The sequence below is a fragment of the Diabrotica undecimpunctata genome, chromosome 4 (genome assembly GCF_040954645.1).
Source record: "Diabrotica undecimpunctata isolate CICGRU chromosome 4, icDiaUnde3, whole genome shotgun sequence".
NCBI classification, from domain to species: Eukaryota; Metazoa; Arthropoda; class Insecta; order Coleoptera; family Chrysomelidae; genus Diabrotica; species Diabrotica undecimpunctata.
In genome coordinates this window covers 107,648,336-107,675,061 of record NC_092806.1, presented here as the reverse complement: position 1 = coordinate 107,675,061, position 26,726 = coordinate 107,648,336, and the positions used below count along the sequence as shown (strand labels likewise).

The following is a 26,726-nucleotide window of genomic DNA, read 5'->3' as shown; positions in this document are numbered from 1 at the left end:
ATTTTAGCTTCTTGCAGATCTAGCCATTTTATGAAATGTTGGGAAAGACTGCTGATAAAATATGCAACTCTTTTAATCATTCGATGGACTGTTGAAATGGTCACATCAAATTTGTCAGCAATATCCCTAAAACAGCTGCATTCATGTACAGCAAACCACAGGCAAATAAGAATGTGCTCGTGTTCACTAATTACTCTTCAATTTCTTTGCAACTGTAGGAATTCGTCATGTTTTTCAAATTCCTGAATCAAATAGGCAACCAACTTTCGACTTAAATGAAAATTCATATAAACTCCCTTTCACTGTAATTGGTACTACACATTCATAAAGCCTTTGATGCATTGTCTACTATTTCTTAAAAAGATTTCTATAACCTGTTCCATATAAAATTCACTGTTAATTTTATTTTTCTCTCTTCTTCTGTTCATCAGCATTTCAAACATTTTGTCTTTTTCGTCAGAATTAGACTCAAAAAATAAAAACAACTGTTGGTCCATAATAATAATTAAAATATAATTATCGAGCTGTGTCATATCGAGTGGATTTTGGGAACTATACCATTTTGCAAACGCTCTCCTTTTTTCGGTTAGAATTTGATATGTAATGGCACATTGTTGTCTTCAGGATCACCTCGTTTACTTATGGGAGTAGATTCCCAAGCAGCGTTTTTTATTACAGCCGTAAGCTTTTGTACCGCAAATTCCAGCTCATCACATTCTTTTATTCGGTGATCTAACGTTATATTCTGGTTAATGGTGTTTTCAAATTGTTCTCAGTTTATTTTTTTGTTAGATAGTCTTAAAAGCTATTGGTTATATAATATAGTTGTACTTAATGTTATTATTATGGAGCTGCGGACCTAACTTAGGTTAAAACTAGACTCTATTTGTGAATGCGTAGGTATACGAAGGTAAACCTTGAAATATTGCAAAATCTAGAAGATCCGGAATTTTATTGTTATCTGCTGGCCAGTATGTTAAACGGAATCCTTCAATTTTAAAAATTATGTTATTGGGGTCACTTTTTCTTAATACGACTCATATTCTCGTATTTCTAAAGATGGTAATTCATTGAAAACTGGCACTGAGATTTTGGCTAAATAAGCTAATGGACGTATAGCTAATGTTAAACTATGATACCCTATTTTACATTTGTTTTTCTTGTTGTATACTGACGATTTCACTGTACAAAAGGAACGATGATTTAAATAATTCCTTGGTTTGCTTCAAATCGTAGGTATACCAAATAAAGATTTATCAAATATTCTCATAGTTCATATTCGTAATCTCAACGCACTGCTCACACACTTTATGAGAGGTCCATGATTTATCTTGATCACAAATTTTCACAAATATTCAAAATAGGCTTGTCTGACAAATGTACTGATGTTTGTTCTTTAACTTGAAATACTGAAATTGCTATATATATATATATATATATATATATATATATATATATATATATATATATATATATATATGTATATATATATATATAGTAAATTGGACATCCGACATAAATTAACAGAGGTAGACATAAGGAAAAAATTTTTTTCCTAAATACTATCCATTTTATATACGAAATCTAACTAGTTCTAAACACTTAAGCAAGTATACACTAAATACTGCTAACCTTAAATATAAATAACTTATACAGAAGTAAAAAACTTCAAAATTTATATATTGTTATAAAAACATTTGATTTAAAACTTGATAAAAGTGTCGTACAAAATTTATAGATGCATAAGTTTTCGATCTAGCTCAGATCATCCTCAGTTCACTCTTTTGATACTTGAAGCTAACACTAAAATTGCAGCGGAGACATCAATTTAAATTTTACATATTTAAATTTAAATTATAATGCGACCCTAGGTCGATTTTAATAGTTAAAGAGCAACATGTTTCTTTGATCGACTTGAACACGTGGATCTTGTCAGGTTAAAAGATAAAGACCAACTATGCAACTGTCGTTTTAACTGACAAGAACCACGTGTTCAAGTCGAACAAAGAAACATGTTGCTCTTTAAGTATTAAAATGTTCAACCATTGTCATCGACCTAAGGTCGCATTATAATTTAAATTTAAATATGTAAAACCATATATTGATGTCTCCGCTGCAATTTTACTGTTAGCTTCAAGTACCAAAAGAAGGCATTGAGGATGTTCTGATCTATATCGAAAACGTTATGCATCTATAAATTTTGGACGATACTTTCAACAAGTTTAAAATTAAATGTTTTTATACCAATATACAAATTTTGAAGTTTTTTAATTCTGTATAAGTTTTTTAACTATGGTACACAGCGTAACCCAATATGTCAGTACAGAATTTCACGTGTAACTGAACAAATCCAGTATAGACCTGTCGCTCATATCAGTCATTAACACAAGCACACATGCGTTCAACCATGGCCCTAAGAAGCATGTGTGTACCATTGTCATCGAGATAGAATCTATGGAGAGGGCATCACGTGACTAAAAACGACCTCACTTCGGCCATATTGTTATGATCGTTTTGACAGATCGTGTATGATTGTTTACGTTTGTTGTTTTTCGAATATTTTTAGTTTTATAATACTTTTATAAAAACTGTAATATTATATTGTGATAGTGCATAATAATGGTTTCTTGTTCTCAACTTAGTTGCAGTAGCAGGAGCAATGTTAATAAAAAATATTTAGGAATAACGTTCCACAGGTTAGTATACAAATATGCAAACAAAGTCATGGCCCGTACTTCAGAAAATAAATTAATAGTATTCATAAAAAATCTTATAAATAAGGCAGATCGTGCTATTCTTGAGAATACTCAAATATCTTTATCCTAAATATCTTAAAATTTCTTATTAACTACTGCGACATAATTACTTTTATTTCTACACAGTATTTACATGGTGATATTCGGCAGATATTCAATTTTTTTTTTAATAATAACTTTTCTAACTTTGTTAATTGAACTAAATGTTTGAGTTTCAGTTAATTTGTAGTTATCAAATATATAAGTCATAAAATGAACGTATAGTTATATTATTATCTCCTTCAGATACAACTTGTTATTTGACTGTATTAGTTTATCTTTATGTATAATATGTCGTGTTTTTAGTTTTTTCCGCGGGATAAATAAATCATAGTTTATTAAAAATGTATTGCACTTTTTTAGATTATGATTAAATCTTCTGAATAACTAGTCATATTTGTATAGTGATTTTAATATTATTGAGTCAGGCCCTAATCCCACCGCCATATTGGTATGATCGTTAGCCACACCTACTGACGCCGTTTTTAATACACACGTTAATATGTTCATAGCTTCTCCATAGATTGTAACTCGAAGTGGGCACACTTCGCTATGAAGTGGTACCTATCTGACCCCCAGACTTCTCCTCCACACGTCCCAATCGTGTGACTTATATGACCGAGATGTATGAACTTATCGTTACCTCTGTAATATATTCTTTTGGGCACCAGTCATTAAATCTCGCTTTTTCTATTAAAGAACGTTACTGTCAGGAAATAGGAGATAAACAGTGCTTCTTATGATCCACGCTAGATTGTGGCATAGAGAAAAAACTTGAAGTTTTGGAGAAAAACTAATTATTATAGTTTTGAAACCCGTATACCTAAATACTTATAAAACAGCTTAAAAATCAAACTTAATAGATTTTGTTTTCAAATTTTTGCCCAGTGTAATTGACACATATAATTAAAAAAATACCGTAATTTATATATTATTTACTTAAATTTAATAATGTCTCTAAGCTTCATCTAATAAAACCCATCGCCCTATTGGATATTGCTTATAGAAATTTCTCATTAGTAATAATTGATTTAGTACAAGGTATTTTTTCTCGTAAGCTAATATTGAAGCTTGTGGATTCTTTGCTGTTTAAATTGTTTCTCGCAGCAAAAAGTTTTGCTTGGATATTGCTTTCAATTATATAGTGTTTCATCCAACATTTTAGAGACGTTCTTAGATACCTATGCTTCTATTTTTTTTGTGGCTGTTTTTTAGTTGTAATATAGCGATGTCTTTTGTAAATATTATAAACTATCTGTAACATAGATTATAATATATCAGTAATTTCTTTTATAATAGCCTTTTAATTTAAAATCCCATATTTATTTTAAACTGAAGCTAAAAATTGTATGATATAAAATATAATGCGATTACCCATATTTTAGTATTCATATCTCTTGACTAAAACGCTCATATTTTATATTATATTATGATTTAATTAATTATTTTAATAATGAATTTTCAGCTCAGGGAAACATGTATACAAACCGTTTTGTGTTATCGCAATATGCCCAATTCGATAATTACAGAACCGGTTTCCTATATTTTAACGAGCTTTGGGATATATTCGGAAATTAGAGAATTTCTGGCTTAGAATATTTAAATATCTAGACCAAATACCCGGCCAATAGCACAGAATATTATCTACAGCGATATCATACTATAGTTTATCTTCTTAAAGAGAAGAAATTTTCCCTTTGCTGTAAAAATCTAAATTTTTATTCACCTCTGGAATAAATATTAACGTTACAAAAATAGTAAACGTTAATAATAAAAACAAGTAAACCATTTTTTTAGTTTGTTTATATATTTGTTTGTTTGCTCAAGCTATGAAAAGAAACATGCTATAATAATTTATTTCTTTAGGATTATCACGATATATAATGAACCTACTAATGTATTAATGTGTGATCGTACAAAAGCTTTTGATTGTGTAAATATTCAAACAATATTGATAAAACCGGAGTACTACGGCATAAGGGGTACTATACATGACCATTTAAAATCATATCTTACAGGAAGAACACAGATTGTTGCATTTAATAATCAAGAATCTAATCCTCTACCAGTTTTAACTGGAGTACTACTAGAATCAGTTTTGGGGACCTCTGCTATTCTCAATATATATATATATATATATATATATATATATATATATATATATATATATATATATATATATATATATATATATAAGAATAAGAAAAAAGAAGTACTTGTGACTCGTTTGGAACAAATATATAACTGTTTTGGATGGGTTGGAGTCAATAAAAGGGCTATTGGTTAACTATTTTTTTAATTCTCGAGCTTTCAATTGTGTTTACAATTATTATCAAGAGCTAAAAAAGACAAAATACTTACAAGGTTGAACTAAAAAGAAAAAACAATTTTTTGTTTACTTACCAAATAAAAATTAGTTTGGTAAGTAAAAATTACTGCTTACATCTTCAAAATATTTAATACAAAAATGTTTTTATCTAATAAATGTTTCTCCGAAAATTTTTATAATTTTGAAAACATTTTTTTAATATAAAAATAATTTAATTTATAAATAAGTTCAAATAGCAACCAATTACAAATAGCCTCAATGTCATAAATGTCAACATAAAATTTTTATTTTTGACAACCAAAAGTAAAATTTCGTTTAAACATTCTTTTTTGTTTAGTAACAAAAAGAAGAAGATTTATTCACCGTTGACAGATGTCTGAAAGAAATGTGACAGATATATGGAGAATTAAATATGACATTTTACAAGTTTTATATATAAATCATAAAGAAAGAATATAATTATAAATTTTGCTTAAATTTTGAATTTCAGATCTTTTGTTTAAACTTTTATCATTTTTGCTAATACAAACCATTTCCAAAAAAGTCCTTTTAAATTTATTATTTTCACTACATAAAATTTTAATGTTATCAAAATCCATAATATGGTCTTTATCGATTACATGTTCTGCCAAAGCACAAGATGGTTTTTTAATTCTGCAATCACTTTTGTGAGAAATAATGCGATTTGAAAGATTTCTTCCGGTCTCACCAACATTTCAGCCTCACACTGAGTACAACTAATGCTGTATACTAAATTCGTTTTTTCAAATTTGTCTATAGGATATTTAGTTTTAGATGAAATAGTTTTGATGTTCTTTGTTGCTATTTTTATATTGTCAATAACCTTTAGTGTTTGTATTAATTTAGGTGTTAATGATGGTATAAAAGGTAGTGAATGATAATAGATGTTCTGATTGTTAGATACAATGTTTTGAGATTGAGCAAAAATGGTGTTAAATTATGTATATTACCAATATTAGAAAAAAGCATCCTATGTAGCATATCTGGAGGATAAGAGTTTTCAATTAGAATATTTTTTAATAATTGAAGATCTTGTGTTTTAAAACTTTCTCATCCAGATTATCTACAAGAAGATCTTCAATTATTTGAAGGTTTATTTGAAGGCTGGTTATTATGTCAGGAATTATTAGAAAGATCTAAATCCTGGTTTAACTGTAACAAATTTAATTTAATTAGCCTTCTTCGGTCTATCTTTGGACATAGGCCTCCCCAATCCTTTTTCATTCTTCTTTGTCTGTCGCAATAGTCATCCACCTAGAGCCCACGTTTATCTCGCTTCTTGATATCATCTGCCAATCTCATTCGGGACCTTCCTCTGCTTCGTTTATATTCCCACGGTCTCCAACTTATAAGAATTTTGTTCCATCGATCTTCTTTTTGTCTTATATTGTGTCCGGCAAATCTCCATTTCAATTTTGCAGCTTCTTGTCTAACATCCCTCACTTTTGTTTTCTCTCCTATCCACTCGTTTCTCTTTTTATCCATTAGTTTTATGTGCAACATTTGCCTTTCCATTACTCTTTGGGTTTTTATGATTTTGTCCATGTTTGCTTTTGTAAATGTCCACGTTTGGGAACCATAAGTGAGAACAGGGAGTACGCACTGATTGTATACTTTGGTCTTAAGATGCTGTGGATTTTTTTTGTTTTTAAGAATGTAGCTTAGTTTGCCAAATGCCGCCCATGCCAGTCTAACTCGTCTTTTTATCTCTGCTATTTGGTTTTATTTGTTAAGTTTTATAGTTTGACTGAGATATATATAATCCTGAACTTGTTTTATTTCATCTTGTCCGATCCTCATTGTGATCTTAACCTGTATTTGTTATGATTTTGGTCTTGCTGAAATTCATATTAAGGCCTATCTTTACAGCTTCTACGTCAAGTTCTTTCATCATTTCAAATAATTCTTCTTTTTTATCGGTTATCAATGCGATGTCATCAGCGTACCTTAGATGGTTCAAGCGTTGTCCCCAAATTTTTATACCTTTTTCTTCCCATTCTAATCTTTTAAAAATATCTTCCAGAGCCTGATTGAAAAGTTTCAGTGATATTGTGTCACCCTGTCTCACGCCTCTATTTATTTGTATTGATTTTGTTCCTTCATATACTTTAATTATTGTTTTGACTTCCTTATATATATTGGCTATTAGTTTCGTATATCTGTGGTCAATTCTGAACGCTATATATAGAGGAATGTGGTATTCATTTGCTCGTTCTATAAGTATTTTCATACTTAGTAAAAGGTCACTTGTGCTGAATCCCTTTCTAAAACCAGCTTGTTCTTTCGACTGGTATCCGTCGAATTTTGTCGTCAATCTATTGGTTAAAATTTTTGTTAGGAGTTTATACATTACATTGAGTGTTATAAGACGATAATTTTTTATATTTGCTTTATCCCCTTTGTTGTGTAGGATAATGGTTAAATTTAATGATAATGGTTAAATGGTTAAAAAGGGAATATAGAGTATTAATTACCACTTTTCCACCATATTTCAGCATCTCTGCAGTTATTCCATCTTTTCCATGCGATTTGCTGTTTTCCATTTCTTTCAATGTCTTCTTTATTTCTGGTTTGCTTATTTCTGGCTGTACACTGACAATTATGTTTAACTTTTTAGAGCACTTTTATGTGTGAAAGGACGGGAGAGTGTTTAAATCTAAAGTATGCAAACATCAATACCCAACAGGTTGAGGATAAAAGAGCTAAGGATAAAGCCTTTATGTTATAAATTAACGTTTGGTACATGTAAATTGATGTAACAAATCCCAGCATATTCATATTTGCTACTGTTATAAGTAACTATAAAATAAAATTTTTAAATCCTTAACATAATCATCTAACACTCTGTTGGCTAGTGTCACATTACAACATTGATTATAAGGTACATTGACTGTTTTGTTCATACATCCGTTCAAAAATTGTAATTTTAATTAGTTGCCATCTAGACTCCATTCAGACATCGTCTGAGGGTCAGGAGTAACCCCTAGTCGAAGTCTTACGTTGCTATGCAAGTTATATGAGAAATACTCAAACATCACAACATAGTTTTAAATAAAATGTAAGATATAATAAATTTTGTACCATAAAAAGGGTGTTGACCCAGGTATTTAGTGGCTTGGAATTTAGTGGTAATTAGAAACATCAATTTTCGATGATAAGAACCGGAGATATTGCAACTTTTATAAATTTGAATTTTTGAATTTAGTTTTTGAAATCGCTTCTCTTATAAATACTTATTTTTGGCGCATCGTGGATGGCTCATTTTTAAAGGAATCCTTCTTAAACTTGTTTTGCCAATTTTGAGCTCCTAATCTTTTAAATGGTTCTTTTATTTCGTGTAAAAATGTCAACATCGCGAATAAAAAAATTGACTTCCTAAAAATTATTTCATCTGAGTTAATATAATTGTTTATAATCTTAAAATCATAGTACTTTTACAAACCTATTTTACAATATTCAACATAAAGATAACATTCCAATCGTTTAAGAGCCACGCAGTTTGATGCAAGTTGGAACTAACAAATTATTATTAATTGAAGACAAAGTTTTCTTTAAGTTTCTCACACATTATCTTAATTACTTAGAAAGAGTTATTTCGAATATATTTTCAGTATACAAGAGACCTTTGATAATTGGTTTTTAGGGTTAGTGTCACCCTTGACACAGAATCTATTTGTTTTTATTAAATTATATACATTTCCGAGCCGATACTGTTTGAACACACAACTCTGATCCCAACATTTTCCATGAACAATACGCCACCATACAAAGCCGAACGTTATGTCATATAAAACAATGGAAAGGCACTTTTGATACCATTTTGCGTTTAAATATAAGGAGGGACCGTTGAATTTGACATTTGAATTTTATCACCTCTGGTTGATATCACGGGCCATTTTCTCGAAAAAATAATACTTTACAAAAACAAAAACGAATTGTGTCACGATATTTTGTTAAAGATAGCATTTGATGACTTTATTACTAAAATATAAGCGAAAGTTAATCTTTGTTAAATAGACAATATTAAGTTATATTGGAAACAGTACCTACATGTGTTTTCATTAAACATGTGCAAGAAGTTAAAAAATATAGTAGTTAATATCAAATTAAAGCTAAATATCACGATTTTTTTATTTTAGTAAGTCTATCAAATCATTTTATTGTCAATATAACTTTCTACTAGTTTTGATTTATATAGTTTTATACGTAGGGTTTCATTAACCCTAGAATACTAACCATAAGCTACTTTAGATATAAAATGGCTGTTGTTGGTGCTACAAACTTTACATTTGTAGCCTAAAAATAGTTTTCCTTCGACTTTTCCAATAGGTTGTGCTTTATTCGTAGTAGAATCGCACTTTGGTTGAATAAATGTAGTACAATGTCTTAGGAACTTTGGTGGTTGGGGATGTGAGTGTTTTATTCCATTATTTACAGTTTGAAACGTCGATTTCCTGATGGTACGACATAACACAGTAGAAATGGATCTTGAAAACATTACTGCAAATTAGACAAATACGTCTATTTATGAATAATTAATAAATTAAACTTTCACAAGAAGAAAAGTGGAATTTTTGACTTTAACCTAAAATTTTCAAATCATAGGGGAGAAGTTAGTTACAATAAAATTCATAAGCGGATACAAGGATTATTGCACAGGGTTTTGAAATATGCGCAAAAATACAATTTTCCACTCCCGTAGACACTAACCATTTGTAATTTACAATTTTTTTCAATTCCTAAAAAGTTAATTAAAAAATTAAGATAAAATTTTAATTCTATTTTTAAATGAACAAAGGAATAATTATATGCCTAAAATATGTAAAAAAAATTAAAATTTATTTATTTGCGTCATAGGTAGCGCAACAACGAGCACGATGTTCTGTGCAGAATGCTCGTTTGCAGTGATTGTAATGAAGTGACGTCGTTCTTCTTTTTTTTTTGAGAGACAGCTGTAGCATGTAGTTAGTTTGTTAGAAAGTTGATTAAGGTCAGCAACTTTCAAAAAAATTTGTTAAATCATTAATCAAATGCTTCACTGAGCGTTGCAAAGTCGGCATCGCAAAACGCTTTTCAAGCCATAATCTTGTGAGTTGTTGATATAAATTTAACATAAAAGCCTTTCTAGTAATTGGTTCTCATTATTTCTTAATAAATTATGATCTTGAATTTCCAATTTCTCTGTTTCTATGATTAAACATTTCAGGGGGCATCTCTCGTTTATTTTGCCGCAAAATACAAATAATTATTGTAAGGTTGTAAGGAGGCTTCAAAAGAGTATCCGCAAGGTTCACTGAAATGAGCCAATTGTCCATTGTGACGTTTCGGTAACTTCCGTAAATAGTTTCAGTCAACATTTTAACATAGTATTCTCCTAGAGATTTTCCATTTGTGTGCGTATTTTTTTCGAGGTAAGGGTCTGCGTTCAACATGTACTTGGTACCCACGTCGCAAGTCATCACAATTTTAATTCCGTTCTTGGCCGGCTTATTCGGGATATACATCCTAAAAGGGCACCGGCTCGGCTTCTAAAAGGTAATAACTGCTCGTCAATAGTTACAGAGCTACCTATACAGCGTTCCACGTTAAGAAAATAACATTGCGGAGATAGGGCCATGTATTTCTTATGGACGGTAGTGTTGCCGAGAGGGGCCTGTAGGACCCATCGCCGGCTCTTCGGGCTTCTTCTTATCCCCGGAATTGGATCGAGTATTCACCATCTTTGGTTTGTCGCTGGTAGAAAGGTTAAATACCACCGCTGTTATAAATAACAGTTCCAGTGACAAATATCTGTTATAGGTAACGGTTCCAAGGAACAGTTACAAAGTAACAGAGCAAAAATGGAAAACAGATAGGTAAAAATGATCTAAGTATTCCTTGACTTACGGAAGGAATAACTTAGTAAACAAGTAAATTAAATGGTATAAAACTATATTGCAAAGAAAAAAATATTTCTAAGTGTTTCTTGACTTACGGAAGAAACAACTTAGGACAGAAATATAGATAAATGAAATATGTAAATGTGAGAGTAAAATATGGAAATATTTCTTAAGTGTTTCTTGACTTACGGAAGAAACGACTTAGAGTGGAAAAATAAAATACTCAAAATATAAAGAGAAATGCAAAAATGAAACAGATTATAGAAATATGTCTAAGTGTTTCTTGACTTACGGAAGAAACAACTTAGAACAGAACATAAACAAGAGAATCAAATATAGTAAAATAAATGAACAAATAAGTGTTTCTTGACTTACGGAAGAACGACTTATAATAGAAAATAAGAAAAATCAAATATAGAAAAGATGTGGAAATATTGCTAAGTGTTTCTTGACTTACGGAAGAAACAACTAAGCATAAAATAGAAAATGAAAGAGACAAATGTATTAAGTATTTTCTTAACTTAAGGAAGAAAATATCTTAGATAAAATATCGGAAATAATAATGCAACAATGATTATGAAAATATTTCTAAGTGTTCTTTTGACTTATCGGAAAAGAACGGCTTAGACAAACAATTAAAATAACAAGTCAAATATTCAGAGAAATATTTCTAAGAGTTCTTTGACTTACCGGAAAGAACTACTTAGACAAAGTACAAATCAAAATATAAAATAGAAAAAGCAAGATAAATATTTCTAAGTGTTCTTAACTTACGGAAGAACAACTTAGACACAAAATACAAGAAAAATAAACAATCAAAATAATCAAAATAAAATATCAAACAATCAGTACATGAACAAATATAGATCAATGTAATATTCTAACCTGAAAAGTTCAGAATATACAATAATGCTAAAATAAAAATGGTATATAGAAAATCAGAAATAAAACAATAACTTAGTTGGAACAATAATAGCACCGACTAAGTCTACAGTAGAAGAGGCAAGCTCGACTGATCGATGAGAGAAAATCTACCTGCTTTTATGTAAAACAAATCCTTTGTTTTACGTAGCGAAAGTGGAATTTCCCTGCATCGAATCAATTAGAAATTTGGATTTGGCCAAACTTGGAATTCCCAAGTATTTTGACCGATATCCAAATTCCTTGATGCGTCCGGCACGGCTGTCAGCTCCCGGCTGACACGCCTCCGGAGGACAGTAGAAGCGCAGCGATGCCACGATGAACACAAGTACGATTCAAATGATTTTAATTAAATAAATAGTATTTACAAAAGATAATTTTATTTTATCTTAATTTAATTATAGTAACGACAGTTTATTTGTTTTTCGGTAAGAATATCATATACCATGAATCATAGAAATCAGTAGAAAATATTGCTTAGTTAAATCATACACTTTGCCGGCTATTAAAGATTACAAAGCAAATAAACGGACCGCTTGGAATGCGTATATCTAATTACTAATTGCAACTTAAAATAATACGGTGTGCGTATGTCAGCGATTTTATGTCGTTCTCTGAGACTACATAATGATAATAAGGCTTTGTGGTTCTTCAGTTGTTATTCTGACTTTACTGTTAAATGTTAATTGAAAATGGAAATTCGAAAAATATATCGACAATCTAGTAAACCGCATGCCTGAGAGTTTTGGCAACACTGATCTCCATAAGCCTAATGTTATTTTCTTAACGTGAAACGCTCTATAGTCGATATGACTTTTTACAATTAAAAATAAATTCCTCCCTTATTTCCCGAATAGGGGCAAACCTATCTATATTTTTTCTTCTAGTCCTTGTTTTATCATCGAACCTAATATCTTTCGTAGCTCATTATTGCTCTATAAACAGAGCCAGACATTTTGGAATCAAACATCTCCCTACTATGGTTCTTTTTGTACTCCAGAAAATATAAGTAGTCCGACAAGAGCATTTAATTCATCCCTTGTTACGAGAGAATTAGTATGTTTAAAAACTTTAAAATTTTTAGACTTTTGACTGATTTGCAACAGAATTTTTTCGAACATAGAATTCATGTTCATTTAAACGCTGAAATACATCTAATGGTGAATTAGCATCTTGTGCCTGTCCAGATGGTCCTTGAACAATTTTCAAAATATTTATTTTTGTAGTACGTTTACGAAAATTAGATACAGTACACCAGCTATGAGTATTTTTGCCTTTGATACTCGTAGTCAAATTGGAAGTATGCGGTTTAAATTCGTCCACAATGTTTTCAGTTTCCCGCTCTTCGACTTGTTTAACCTTTGTGTCTATACCCAGGTACCTGGGTATCCTTGGTAATTGTTTTATCTGAATCATTGACGATAGTATAAATATTTTTATTCGAGCTTCTAGTTATTCCTAAAATTATTTAGAATGAAGAGATTTATAATAAAAACCAAAGAAAAAATGCATATAATATATTAAAATTACCTGTCAAAGTTTTTACACCATTACGTCCACACCCGTGGCACCCGGGTAACACTAATGTTTAGTAAATTATGAAGCTCTGTCTAGTTTTTTTTATAATAAAAGTGATGTGGAAACGTAAATAAAAGTTACATTTTAAACACATTGTCCACACGTACTTATATTTACTGAGTGTTCGTTACATAGTGGACGATTACAAACATTACATGATTTTCGTGTCTTTCTGAGCCGCTTTTTCGCTAAAGACACACAAATGTAGCAGTTTCCAACAATTTTGAGGCGTCCAGTGGAATCTCGAAGTGGTAATGACTCTGCAGTATTACTTGAATCTGTAGGTAGAGGTTTTTCTAACATACACTCAATTCCTGACCTTGATGAAAAATTTCGGTATACATTTGGTACTTTAGATCTAGCAGAAATTGCAGGCATCACTAGTTGTTTCCCTAAGTCTTGTAGAAAAATTCTACGCTTACTGGTTTCAGTAGAACTCTGTGGATTATTCTCTGTATAAATTATATAGGTTGCTAGGCAAGCTACGTCTAGGATATTGTAAAAGAAGGCTACTGGCCAACGCAAAGTTCTGCGTTTAGTGGAATAATGAGAAACCATTTTGTCCATGTTGTCTACGCCTCCTTTAGTTGTATTATAGAACTGAATTATTTCAGGTTTATTTTTTGGGCCACTTACATTATCGTTGTCATGCATTGTTGACAGCAAGATAACGCTTTTTTTCTTTTTTGGTACATATGAACAAATAGTAACACGATCTGCACTGAATCCGTGTAATGACGATTTAGACTCACGCTCTGGCAAAGGCAGCATTTCTTGTGGAATATATGGTTTGTTTCTTTTCAAAGTACCAACTAATGATAAATTCCAAGACAACAGGAGACGGGCTAGTGGAAGAGTTGTGAAAAAATTATCCATTGTTATGTTTCGTCCAGAATTTTTGTATCGGTAACACAAATCTTTTACTACGCGTTTACCTTGATTAATTTCACGTCCAGTCGAATTTTTTCCAGTATAAATTTTTCCAGTAAGTGGATACGAATTATTGGCGTCACAAACCCACCAAACCTTGATGCCATACTTGGCAGGTTTTGCTGGCATATATTGCGTGAAACGTGTCCTACCTCTAAAAGGAAATAACTGTTCATCCACAGTAAGAGAATTCGACGGTACATAGTTACGACGTAAATTATCATTGAGAAGATGGAATATATCTGTAATAGCTGCAGCTTTATCATTTTGCAAACGTTCTGCACGTGCTTTGTCATTGTCAAACCGTAAGAATCTGCTGATGCTCCAAAAGCGATTTATGCCCATACTTGCTCGGTACAAAGGATGAGAGTCTGTTTTCCATAAATATTTCGAGCGCTCTGAATTTGAATGCCGTACTCCTGCTGTAATAAGAATACCTAAGTATGCATCAAAGTCTTCTGTTGTGAGTGACTTCCAAACATTTCGAGGTTTGTCGGGGTTTTTAACATTATACTTTTCACAAACGCTATTAGCTTTTCGATTGGTTTCGCGTATAATTATGTCACACATTACGTCACTGAAAATACATTTGAATGTATCTCTAATTGAAAGAGTTTTAGTAGAACGTACTGGGCCCGTTTTTTCACGCAAAAGGTTACGTTTCAGTGTTCGACTTGCAGTAAACGGTTTTCGTTGCCAAATCGTTTTATCTTTTGCAACCAGAACATCACTTTGGGAAGAATTTTCTTGAAAATCGTCAAAGTATTCATCACTACTATCGTCGCCGTCGATATCGATTTCAATCTTATTATTGATATCAGTAAAAACGTCCTCTACGTCAAAAGCTTCATCTCCATCCGGTTTGCTTTGCGAAACATAGTCCTCATCTGATTCCTGGTTTTCGATATTTTTGTCTACTTCCTCATCTATATCGTCTATAAATGGTTGCAAGTACTTCTGTTGCTTTTCATACGTCATTCTAAAATTGAATTATCTATGTATAAAACATTGTAAAAATAAACAGTAATAACTTACCTTCTAAATTCGCTAGCACTCACTTCTCTTCTTACCATTATTACAAGTAATTACAACATAAAACACGCATATAGTCACAAAAATATTATCAACTTGTAAGCACAGTTAAATAAACACTGATAGCAAACAAAGAAAAATCCCAATTGTCTGTTATTTTCGGAATGTACAAGCGAAGTTTACCGAAACAATGCCGGGTACCTGGGTAGCACGGGTATAGACTCCCGTATAAGGTGTGGTTATTAGGCTCTTTTTTTCCTTTAAGGACTGCTATACTCCAAATCGCTGCTTTCAATCCGCACTCCAATTCAGACGGGTTGAAACAATTTCGCACTCTGTCTACACTTTCTGAATTACTAGAAGTTTCGTTATTTGATTGTAGGCTACCCTCATCTAATTCACCCATCAATATTTTTTCGGCTTCCAATTCTAATTAGGTTAAGGATCTTTTTTCGTCAAATTTTCTAGCCATTTGTTAATTAAATTGTCTGTAAATGAGAAAAAAAACAATAATACCAAGATAAAAAAAACTTACGTTAACACTAACCTTTCGTAAAAAATACGAAGCAAATGCGATCTTGCGGTTAAAGACTGCACAAAGGCAACTACACTGTGAATGTACTCGACAAACTGATTACCGAAGCTACTCCAATACCTACGCTTCTACAATTTCTGCAAAGTTGCCAAATCTTAAAAAAAAATAATCAGCGTTCGTACATTTTACGAGTGGTTAGTGTTCTAGTGTTAATTAGAACAATTCTTTATTGCCAGTATTTTTCCCCTTCATTACTATTGTAATTTTTGCCGCTTAATTTAGACTTTCAGTTATGTATGTTCGTATCATACCTGTTGTCTCAAATTTAATTCCTATATTTAATCTTTTAAAGCTTTAGTCTTCCGCCTGTTTGGAATCTGCAACTTTTCCCCTACAATTATCAAAGCCTTCTCGATTTTAGAAAAACTCTTTCAAGTAACTCTATTAACATGTCAATACTAATTTATTCTGTTCATTCATCTGAAAGGAAATTTACCTAACTACGCTGTTTTAAATTATCTATATACATTTATCAAGAGAGGCCAAACAGTGAACATTGCCATCAAACGAAGGTCCCCGATGGATGAACCATTTAGGGATCAAATACCCACGAACCGATGACGGAGGAATGGGGATCGAGAAATTGAATTGGCGCAGAGAGAAGTTCCAAAGTCGATGGACCCTGATTTACATTAGTATATTATCGTATTTACTGAATGCGGCAACGTTTTGATATCAGTCAGGAAGATTGTTCATTTAAAATTACAACTGTCTTATATATATATATATATATATATATATATATATATATATATATATATATATATATATATATATATATACATATATATATATATGTTTGCAAAACATTGCTTATGATATTTATATCGTAATGATCTTGGTAAATGCACCTCTTTTGTAATTAAACATATATATGTAATTAACAGAATATAATTTATTGTTCAATAAAAGAACAGGAAAGTAACTATTTTTTCTATTAAAAAATATTTCATATTTGAAACAAATTTGTCAAGTAAGTAAATATATAGATACTAAAGTTAATTTATCACGGAACACGAAAGAAAAGCTTCCTGTTTATATAATTCTGGAAGCAAAAATTAGATAAATAAAAAAACGCAAAATCTGTAAACTTTAGCAGCTTTCAAAATAAGTATGGTAAGATCAAAGTATTAGAAGAATCGATGATACAAACAACTTCTTGTTTTTTATTTGCTTCTTCAGGGTCATGAACTGCCATTCAAGTGGACAGCAGCATACCTATCAAACATTTATATAAAAAAGGCAACAGAAGAAAGTACTGCAACTATAAAAGATTAAGAGGTAAAAGCTTATATGAAAATATAACAAAAAGTATCAAGATCGGAAAAAACCTATCTAAAGAGTTCTCAATTATTAAAAGTAAAAGGACGCTTACAATACAAAAACATTAGTCAGATGTACAGACGGAGCTGATATCTGGAAAATGACGGAATGATACAGCCGAAATATAAAATAAGATATTTTTTACGGAAATGACTTCTTATATATATATATATATATATATATATATATATATATATATATATATATATATATATATGTATATATATAACTGTTTTGGATGGGTTGGAGTCAATAAAAGGGCTATTGGTTAACAATTTTTTTAATCTTGAGCTTTCAATTGTGTTTACAATTATTATCAAGAGCTAAAACAGACAAAATATCTTACAAGGTTGAACTAAAAAGAAAAAACAATTTTTGTTAACTTACCAAATAAAAATTAGTTTAGTAAGTAAAAATTACTGCTAATACATCTTAAAAATAATTAATATAAAAATACATCTTTGTTTTTTCTCTCTACGTGTTCCACGTCCCCTTCCTGCTCGTTTGACACCTCATACGTCGTGATCCAACAAGCGGTCGCGCCTCCACCACAAAAAGCGTCAAAAATGAGCAGAATGGACCTTAGATTTTCTTATGGAGATTTACATGGGAAAATGACCTGTTTTGCGCTCGAACTGTCCTGGCCCCTTTACTGTGATTTGTCTTAGTACAAATACGGCGTCTACGCAGGACCTTCTGGATCTGAGTCCTTGTTGTTCATCTGATAAAGTTGTTAGTAGTAATCGGGTACAAACGGAGATACGTTATAGTGCCGTTTTGGCATTGATTTTGTTGCTTGTTTTTCATTTCCATGTATTTATTACCCCCTCCTCTTTCATTTGACGCCTGATACGTTGCAATCGGACCAATAGAGCCGGAGATACGTTATAGTGTCGTTTTGGCATTGATTTTGTTTCATGTTTTTATCTTGATGTATACATTATTCTCTCACCTTTCGTTTAATGCTTCATACGTTGCAATCGGACCAATAGACCCGGAGATACGTTATAGTGGCATTTTGACTATACCGCCATCTTTGTTTTTTCTCTCTACGTGTTCCCCATCCCCTTCCTGCTCGTTTGACACCTCATACGTCGTGATCCAACAAGTGGTCGCGCCTCCACTACAAAAAGCGTCAAAAATGAGCAGAATGGACCTTAGATTTTCTTATGGAGATTTACATGGGAAAAGACCTGTTTTGCGCTCGAACTGTCCTAGCCCCTTTACTGTTAGTTTACTCATTTTGTTGGTTAGGACTTTTGTGGTAAGCTTAAGTACGGTGTTCAGTAGATTTATACCTCTATAATTGTTGGGGTCTTCTTTATCTCCTTTCTTGAACATTGGTATCATTATGCTGTTTCATCATTCGTCTGGTATCTTGCAGTGCTTTGTATGTTTTGTCATTTCTAAGGTTATACTTTCTCCTTTGTGTTTTAGAAGCTCGTTGGTTATTCCGTCTGGTCCTGGTGACTTTCTATTTTTAAGTGAGTTTATGGCTATCTCTACTTCCTGAAAACTCATTTCTATTTCGTATCTTACTACGTAAATGACATATATAAATATAAATTTATATGGCATAAGTCGACAAGAAAAGTATATAATATTTAGACTAAGTGTTTAAAAATATCAAACGAATAATCATTCAATACAAATTGCAAAGTATAGTATTTCTGCATACATTTTAGGCAAACATCCGCTGTACTAAAAAGCATAATTCAATAATCAATCATGACTAAACGCCAAAAGTCATTAAACATGTGTGATGGACATCAAATAGAGCCGAACTTAACGCAAAGGTAGAAGCTCATTCTCAACCGGCGAGCTTGATGTGTGTTTTCCGTGTCAATCAGGAACTTCCATAGGGAAATTTTAATTGTATTATAAAGTGACTTTGTTAGTTTTGTTGACACGAAATCAGTAAAGCTCTAATACCATTGAATGGTAGATCTAGTTAATGAAAATACACTGCTGTGTACTATATGGGTTGTGTGCTGTTACAACTATCCTTTAATATTTTATTTTTGTAAATTAAATTGAATGTCGGTGATAAATATATTTGAAGAAAAAAATAAAAGTTCAACTAACACATATTTCGTGTTGCTTTCACTAACACCAGAATTATTTACTAAATACACATAAAATTAAATGAGGTAATAAGTTTACGTAAACACACCTTAACAATGTATAAGAATCATTTCACTTAACTCATTTTGGTTTCTATGTTTTTTTTGCAATGTTATAGCTTATACTTAGCTTTATACGTAAGAAGATAATGACCGTCAGTAATGAAATGTTAAAAAAAAAGTAGTAGTACAATTTTGATTCGTTCTAATTTTTCTTTTTGCTAAAAAATATAAATAAAGAATATTATTAAATATTTATATCTTATAAACCACTAGTTTTAAATGTATATATTAGCTTATCGTGCGAAACTATGAGCGAAATAATATTTTTTTTAGATTTGTGAATAAAATTCTTCTATAGAAATAATCAGTTCCACAATTTCTTGCGATATTGTCGGATTCCTTGTTTCTATAATCACAAATAACCTAAGTTATTTCTTCTCTCCAGGATTTTTAAGGCCTTCCTCATCTTCTGCGGTTTGGTGGAACACATTCCATAATCTTATTTTCCATCTTCTGGATAAATATGTATCACATCAGTTGTTTTCTATTCCTATCTGTTATTATTGAGCCTTTCACTGCCACTTACCGTCTTACTTCATAATTGAGAATTCTCTCTCTACTGGATACTTTAGCTGACCTCTTAAAGAAGTTTATTTCGACAACCTCCAGCTTTCTTTTGTTATTCTTCGTATTCTCCAAGTTTTTGCTCCGTATAACAGACTGCTTTTAATAAGAGGTTCATATAATGTTATATTTCCTTTCTTTTTCTTATTTCTTGACTTCAGAGTATACTGTTCAAGCAGTTTATCATTCTTCTAGCTTGCGGTAAGCTTCTTTCTGTTTCTCTGTCTGGTCGAAAATTACTTCAAGGTAAGTGTATTGGTCTCAGGGCATAATTATGTCATTATCTTCCAATGATGATCTAGCAAACTGCAAGGTATATTTACACCTTTGCAAGGTCTACACCCATACCTCTACATTTGCCTTTCCATTGTTTTAATGCTTTCGTAACATATTTTTCTATGCAAGAAAATATGAATATTTGGATGGTAAACCTCTGCGTAAGCAAAATGTCAATGATATCAGCCAAATATATGTTGAAACATTTATTTTTAGCGTCATTATTTTTCTGGACTCTACTCATCTGTTTCAGCATTCTTATTTCTACAATCTAAGTGTCTTATCGGCAAAAATTTAAGTGGGTTTTAGATGCAAAAAGTGTAGCTTTCGTAGGGCCCTCTAATGTAGATTATTATAAATTTTTCTTTTCATTGCATATACCTAAAACTATTTTTGATTTTAAAAGATGACATTTGGATAGAAAATTTAATTTTGAACAACTTTTTTGTGGATGTAGATGTACGAAAAGAAATTAGAATTTATTAAATCCACCCTACTGCATAGGAAACTAATTTACTCCTTTCTCAAAACGCACCCTTTTAAATGGTAGCACTTTGCGGTTTTTTTAAATTTAAGGATCCTTTGATGATATGAAACAATATAACCCTCTAAATTTTATCGTTTTTTAACGTTTACTTAAAATATGTTTTGTTCTTTTCAGCAACTAGCAGCAATCTACATAGTTCAGTTGTCTGCGAAAGGTCAGTATGACGTAAATTAAAGACAATCTATTCATAAATGAATAGTAATAACATAGGTGGCATTTTCTTTGTTCGTATAAATAAATTCGATATCGTGTTTTTTTCTCTGTACTAGATAATGCGTTATTTACTATAAATTATTAATAGTATGTTGTTCATAAAAATAAAATTACATGATGTGCCTGATAGTAAATATATCACATCAAAATTCATGATAAAAAACAATAATGTATTATTTAGACCAATACCTGCCGTATATTGTTTCATTAATAAAAAATTGTTGGGAATTTTCCAAATGCCTCTAATTTAATTTCTTCGACAGCGTATTCCACTCTCGCCATAAAAAAAATCGTAATTGGATTTTTATGTCTTATTGGAGAGGTAGCAACATCGATTGTAAGGGTGGCTTTAACTGATGTAATTGGATAACCTCGGGGCATGCATCGGCCCGGAAAAATGCATCAAGCGGTGAAAAGCATACTCAGCCGTCTGTGAACATCAAAACTTCCAAATGATGTATACTGGTGCAAAACAAATGGAAATTAACGGGTTAATGCAGATGGTCACGAATTATACCGTTTAGCAATTGGATCATCATTTAGAGTTTGAGTCAAAAAATATACAGGGTGTAATATATTTAAGTATTTAAAGGATAATTTTTGTTTGTGAAGAGTAGTATTTTTTTATTTCTTTTTTTTGGTTCGTGTTTATTTTGTTTATAATTTAATTGACCAATACTAGAAAAAATTAATGAATCTATTAAGTATTATAATTGTCAAACAGAAGAAATGCCGATAAAGCTATAACACCAAAAAAAGTAGTATAAACATAAGAGAGTAGAACGCACAATGACTACGTTTTTTATACAAATCAATTAACATACACAAATAAAATACTTTTTGCCGACGATTATCTAATAATCTTAAATTCTGAAAGTGAGCTACATGGAGCCGTCTACAAGCTATATCCAGTTTGTAAGAATTTCGGCATAAAAATAATGACAAAACAGATTAAATTTATGGCGTTAAGATGTATATACCCCTAAAGAACAAACATTGTAATTGACGATCAACCACTAGAACAAGTAATAATTTTACCTTCCTAGAGTTGTAGATGACATAAAGATAAAAGAGGTATGCGACAGGGATGTATATTGTCCCCATTATTGTTCAATACATATTCAGAGTACATTATGACCCTAGGGCTAACAGACATAGACGAGGGAATACTTATAAACGGAGAACGATTGAACAACATAAGATACGCTGATGATACTATCATTTTTGCAGACAGTCTTAAAGGTGGCAGAAGTAAGTAGCAGGTTTGGGCTTGATTTTAACATAAAAAAAAAACAAAATACATGTTTATAAGCAAAAATAGGATACCACCTGGTCAATTACTAGTTAACCAACAACCTATAACACAAATTACCAACTTTTGTTATCTGGGTGCAAACATAAATGAACAGTGGGAAAAATCGACGGAAATTAAGATAAGGATCTAGAAGGCAAGATCAGCTTTCGTCAAAATGAATAAAATCTTTAACAGCCACGATATAAAATTGGAAATAAAAGTTCGTTTACTAAAATGCTACGTATTCTCTGTTCTTTGATATGGCGTGGAGTCATGGTCCTTAACTGAAGCATCAATGAAGAAACTCGAAGCATTTTAGATGTGGTGCTATAGACGCATGTTGAGGATTTTTTGGATAGACAAAGTTACCAACGAAAAAGTACTACACAGAATGGGTAAAGAGCGCGAACTAGTCATAACCATAAAACGTCGCAAACTAGAATACCTGGGCCATATAATGCTCAATGAACAACAATACAACCTACTTTGGACCATACTTCAAGGTAAAGTGCATGGGAAAAGAGATCCAGGACGAAGAAGAATATCCTGGCTGCATAACCTGCGAAAATGGTTTAACTTAACCACTACCGGACTTTTCAGGGTAGCAGTCAACAAAGTCAGAATAGCCATGTTAGTGTCCAACATCCATAATGGATAGCCACCATAAGAAGGAGAGTTGTAGACAAGTTTTGGAAATGATAAAAACATTGATCACGAAGTACACAGATTTCAGCATATCTGTCAAACAATTCAAAGAATTTTAGATAACATGACAAGAGATAACAAATGATAAAAAACAATAATCATATTATGTACTCTGATGTAGTGAAATGAGATTCCTTAAAAGCTTTGTAAGGCTTGTTAGGCAGAAAAATAAAGTCCTAAGACAGCAACTGAATATTTACTTGATCAATAATAAAATAAAATAATACGGAAACAAAATGGAAACAGCATACAAACAGAATGGGTAAAATAGACTATCTAAACAAATACTAAACTGTAAATAGAAAAAGGAAGAAGTATGGGATGCTACTGAAAAGATGAAGGCAACAAATACCTAAAGAATACCTTGAAGAAGAAGAAAAAGAAGAAAACAAGTTCTAAAAGAGACGCAAAAATTATATCTGATAAAGAGTTAATACACTATTATTATTTAATTCCCAGCCCACACCTCTAAAGAATAGCGACAATATAAAAGCAAAATTAACAATTTGAGCAGATGGTATCAAATTTAGAGCTTGGTATCAATTAGATTCTAAACATGTTGAACTAAAATATGAAAGTTCTTGTAAATAATGCAACATACTAGAGCAGACAATATTTTTATTAAGTTATATTTTAGTTTATTTCATTATTTAGTTTATTTTATAAATTTAGTTTTTCATTACACCTGTAATGTGCTTGTCGTTGTTTTTGTTTTACTAAGAGTCTTTCTATTTTGGCTTATTATTTTAACTACACTTTTATATATATATATATATATATATATATATATATATATATATATATATATATATATATATATATATATATATATATATATATATATGTCAATATATTAAGCAATTTGGTTATATAAAATCGGCTTAGAATGTCTCTCGAGGTTTTGCGATGCCCAATTTCCATTTCTTTCGGTTGTTTTATTGTACTTTTCTTTGGAGCTCATTTTCTGCCTTTCTATAAGTATCCATGTGAGTACTTGTTTTAGAAGTCTACTTGTTTGTTTTGGCTGTATATGTCGGTAACATATAACATTCTTTAGTTGTATGTTATCAATTATTGTACCTTCTCTTAACATGCATTCCTAATTTCTTAATTTCTTATGCCCTTCCTTCTCAAAATTTTTAGCATTCGCGATCTTACCTTCTTTCCTTGGTTTCTATCTCTTTTCAGTTTCTCTCTGTTAATCGTAATATTTCACATCCTTATAATAGCATAGTTTTTACAATGGTTTCATAGATACTAAACTTTCTCTTTTTTATTATATTATTGTTCCAAAGAATTTCGTTAAGGCATCCCATCGCTTTTATGGGTTGATTTATTTTGGTGTTAGTTTATTTGTCATATGTTCGTTCTCGATTAAATATTGTTCGTATATATTTATATTCATCAACAGTCCCTATATTTTTGTAGTTATCTATAAATTTATTCCAATGCTGACACATTTAATTTGTTCGATAATAAATATTAGTCCCCGTTTCTAATAAAACTCAGCCAACTTTCTTGTCACACATGTTCCTATGATAGTGTATATAGGTAGGTTTTATTTATTTCTAATCCCATACCATAATACCTTCTTTTCTATACCTGCTTTTGCTAAATATATATATTTTAATTTAATATAAATAAATATAATTTAATTTATTGTTAATTTAATATGTAAATTTTGGATTGCCTTTATGAGCGTGTGATTTATATTGGTGCCCCGAAGTACCTCCCAATTTATTGTTATTTCCATTGATATGTTTTTTCCATTAATATCAGTTAGTAATATAAACGTCAGGAGAAATTGGTTTAACATGCGAATTTAATATAATGTAGAAAAATTTTCATTATACGTTTAGTAAATCACTTCCAAATTACGCGTTTGGCTATAGTAGCATTCCAGTACTAGAAGAACAGGAGACCCTTTTGTTGGTTTCACAAAAGTTCTATACTGTTTCATCCAGTTTGTAAACAAGTTCTGTTGTATCCAACCACTTGGGCGAACCGCATATATTGACTCAGATGGGGCATCACGCAGTAACTGGTTATTTTGATTTTTTCGGTGAAAAATTAACATAGCTGGAACAAATTGACCAGCAGCACTCATTACTACAATTAAAGTAACTAGTGAACCACGTTCAGCAAATGTTAATGACAAGTTTGTCGTTTTCCTATCCTTCCTACAACTTATGCAACTTTGCTATGGACATGACAATCCAGTTTCATCCACATTACAAACTGGGGAAAAATTATGTTTATTGCATTCGGTTTCCAAGTTGTAAAAAAACTCCTGTACGTTTGTTTTGTTGAATCCCAGAGCTCTAGAAAACGAAGTTCCAATGGGTATTTCAAGTGATACTTAGGTAAGTATTACGGCGCCTTAAGAAAGCATCCAGCCATCTTCTTTCTACAATATTTCTGCTTATTTTCCACGTATTATTTTTTGTGTATGCTGTAGATAACAATACTATACATAAAAGGATTATCAGAAAAATAAAAAGGAGAGGAAATAAATTTAACATTTTAACAACATTCAAAACAACAAACACATTGAGATCTATTTTATCTAAAACCAAACCTAACAATGAACAAGAAAGCACAAAGAATTGCATTTATTAAATACCTTGTGAATGCAATCAGTTTTGTTTAGGTGAAACATCAAGGCCATTAAATGTTTAAAAAAGTGAACATCAATCTTACATCAAAAATAGAGAATTTGATAGATCTCAAATATGTAAACACGCATGGGATAATGAACATAGAGTTCAATGAAATGATTCAAATATAGTCCTAAAAGAAACGGATGTTAAAAAGAGAAAAATCAAAGAAGCGGCTCTATTTATGCTAAATGAGACCAATTGTGTCGCAAAATTCCTCGGCAGAATGTAGTAGGATCTGGTTACCCATATTAAAAAAGGAAGAAATTAAAAGGAAAATACCAGTATTAGTAAGTCGTTAACATATAGAGGATACATCATTTATGTATTTTAAATAACAAACATATAAAATCAGAATTTGGTGTTTATTAAAAGTAAACTAAATGCACGACCAAATACTTACTATGTCGGGATAGTAGTGTGAGGTTTTTGTTTTTACTGGTTTTTCCCTCATAATTTACTATGGAATCACTTACAGGAGAATTTTACTGTCAGAATGGCATGTGGTTGTCCTTTTTAAAGACGAATTTCATGCTATGTAATATATTACATGCGATTTTTTCTGACGGATATTCTCAATTTTAAGTTGATTTCATGTAATCGACTGAACTATCTTTCTTACAAGTAAAGTCGCCCCAGGAACGCAACTCAACAATATTGGCAATATCATTTTAAAGTCGTCTACTTTAAAATGAATAATGTATGTCTAAATTGTAAATATAAATGAGTCAGATAAAGTAACAAAAAAAAAATTTGTTTAATTTACTAATGTTTGTATTTTGAGAATGATTTCCGAAGTGGAAATTGAAACATCAATAAACGTACTTTAACCTTTAATTGTGGCTTATTCCCATTTAAATAGTACTTACTCTAACACTTAA

The 26,726-nt window shown here is 31.1% G+C and overlaps 1 protein-coding gene across 1 annotated transcript in view; it reads left to right on the top strand.

The window, feature by feature from the left end:
- LOC140439837 (uncharacterized) overlaps positions 1-26,726 on the top strand; it is an 895,210-nt gene that overhangs the window by 431,174 nt on the left and 437,310 nt on the right. The window contains exon 6 of the mRNA XM_072529991.1: positions 21,091-21,130. The gene's annotated coding sequence lies outside the window, so the exon portion shown is untranslated. The remainder of the gene's footprint in view (positions 1-21,090; positions 21,131-26,726) is intronic.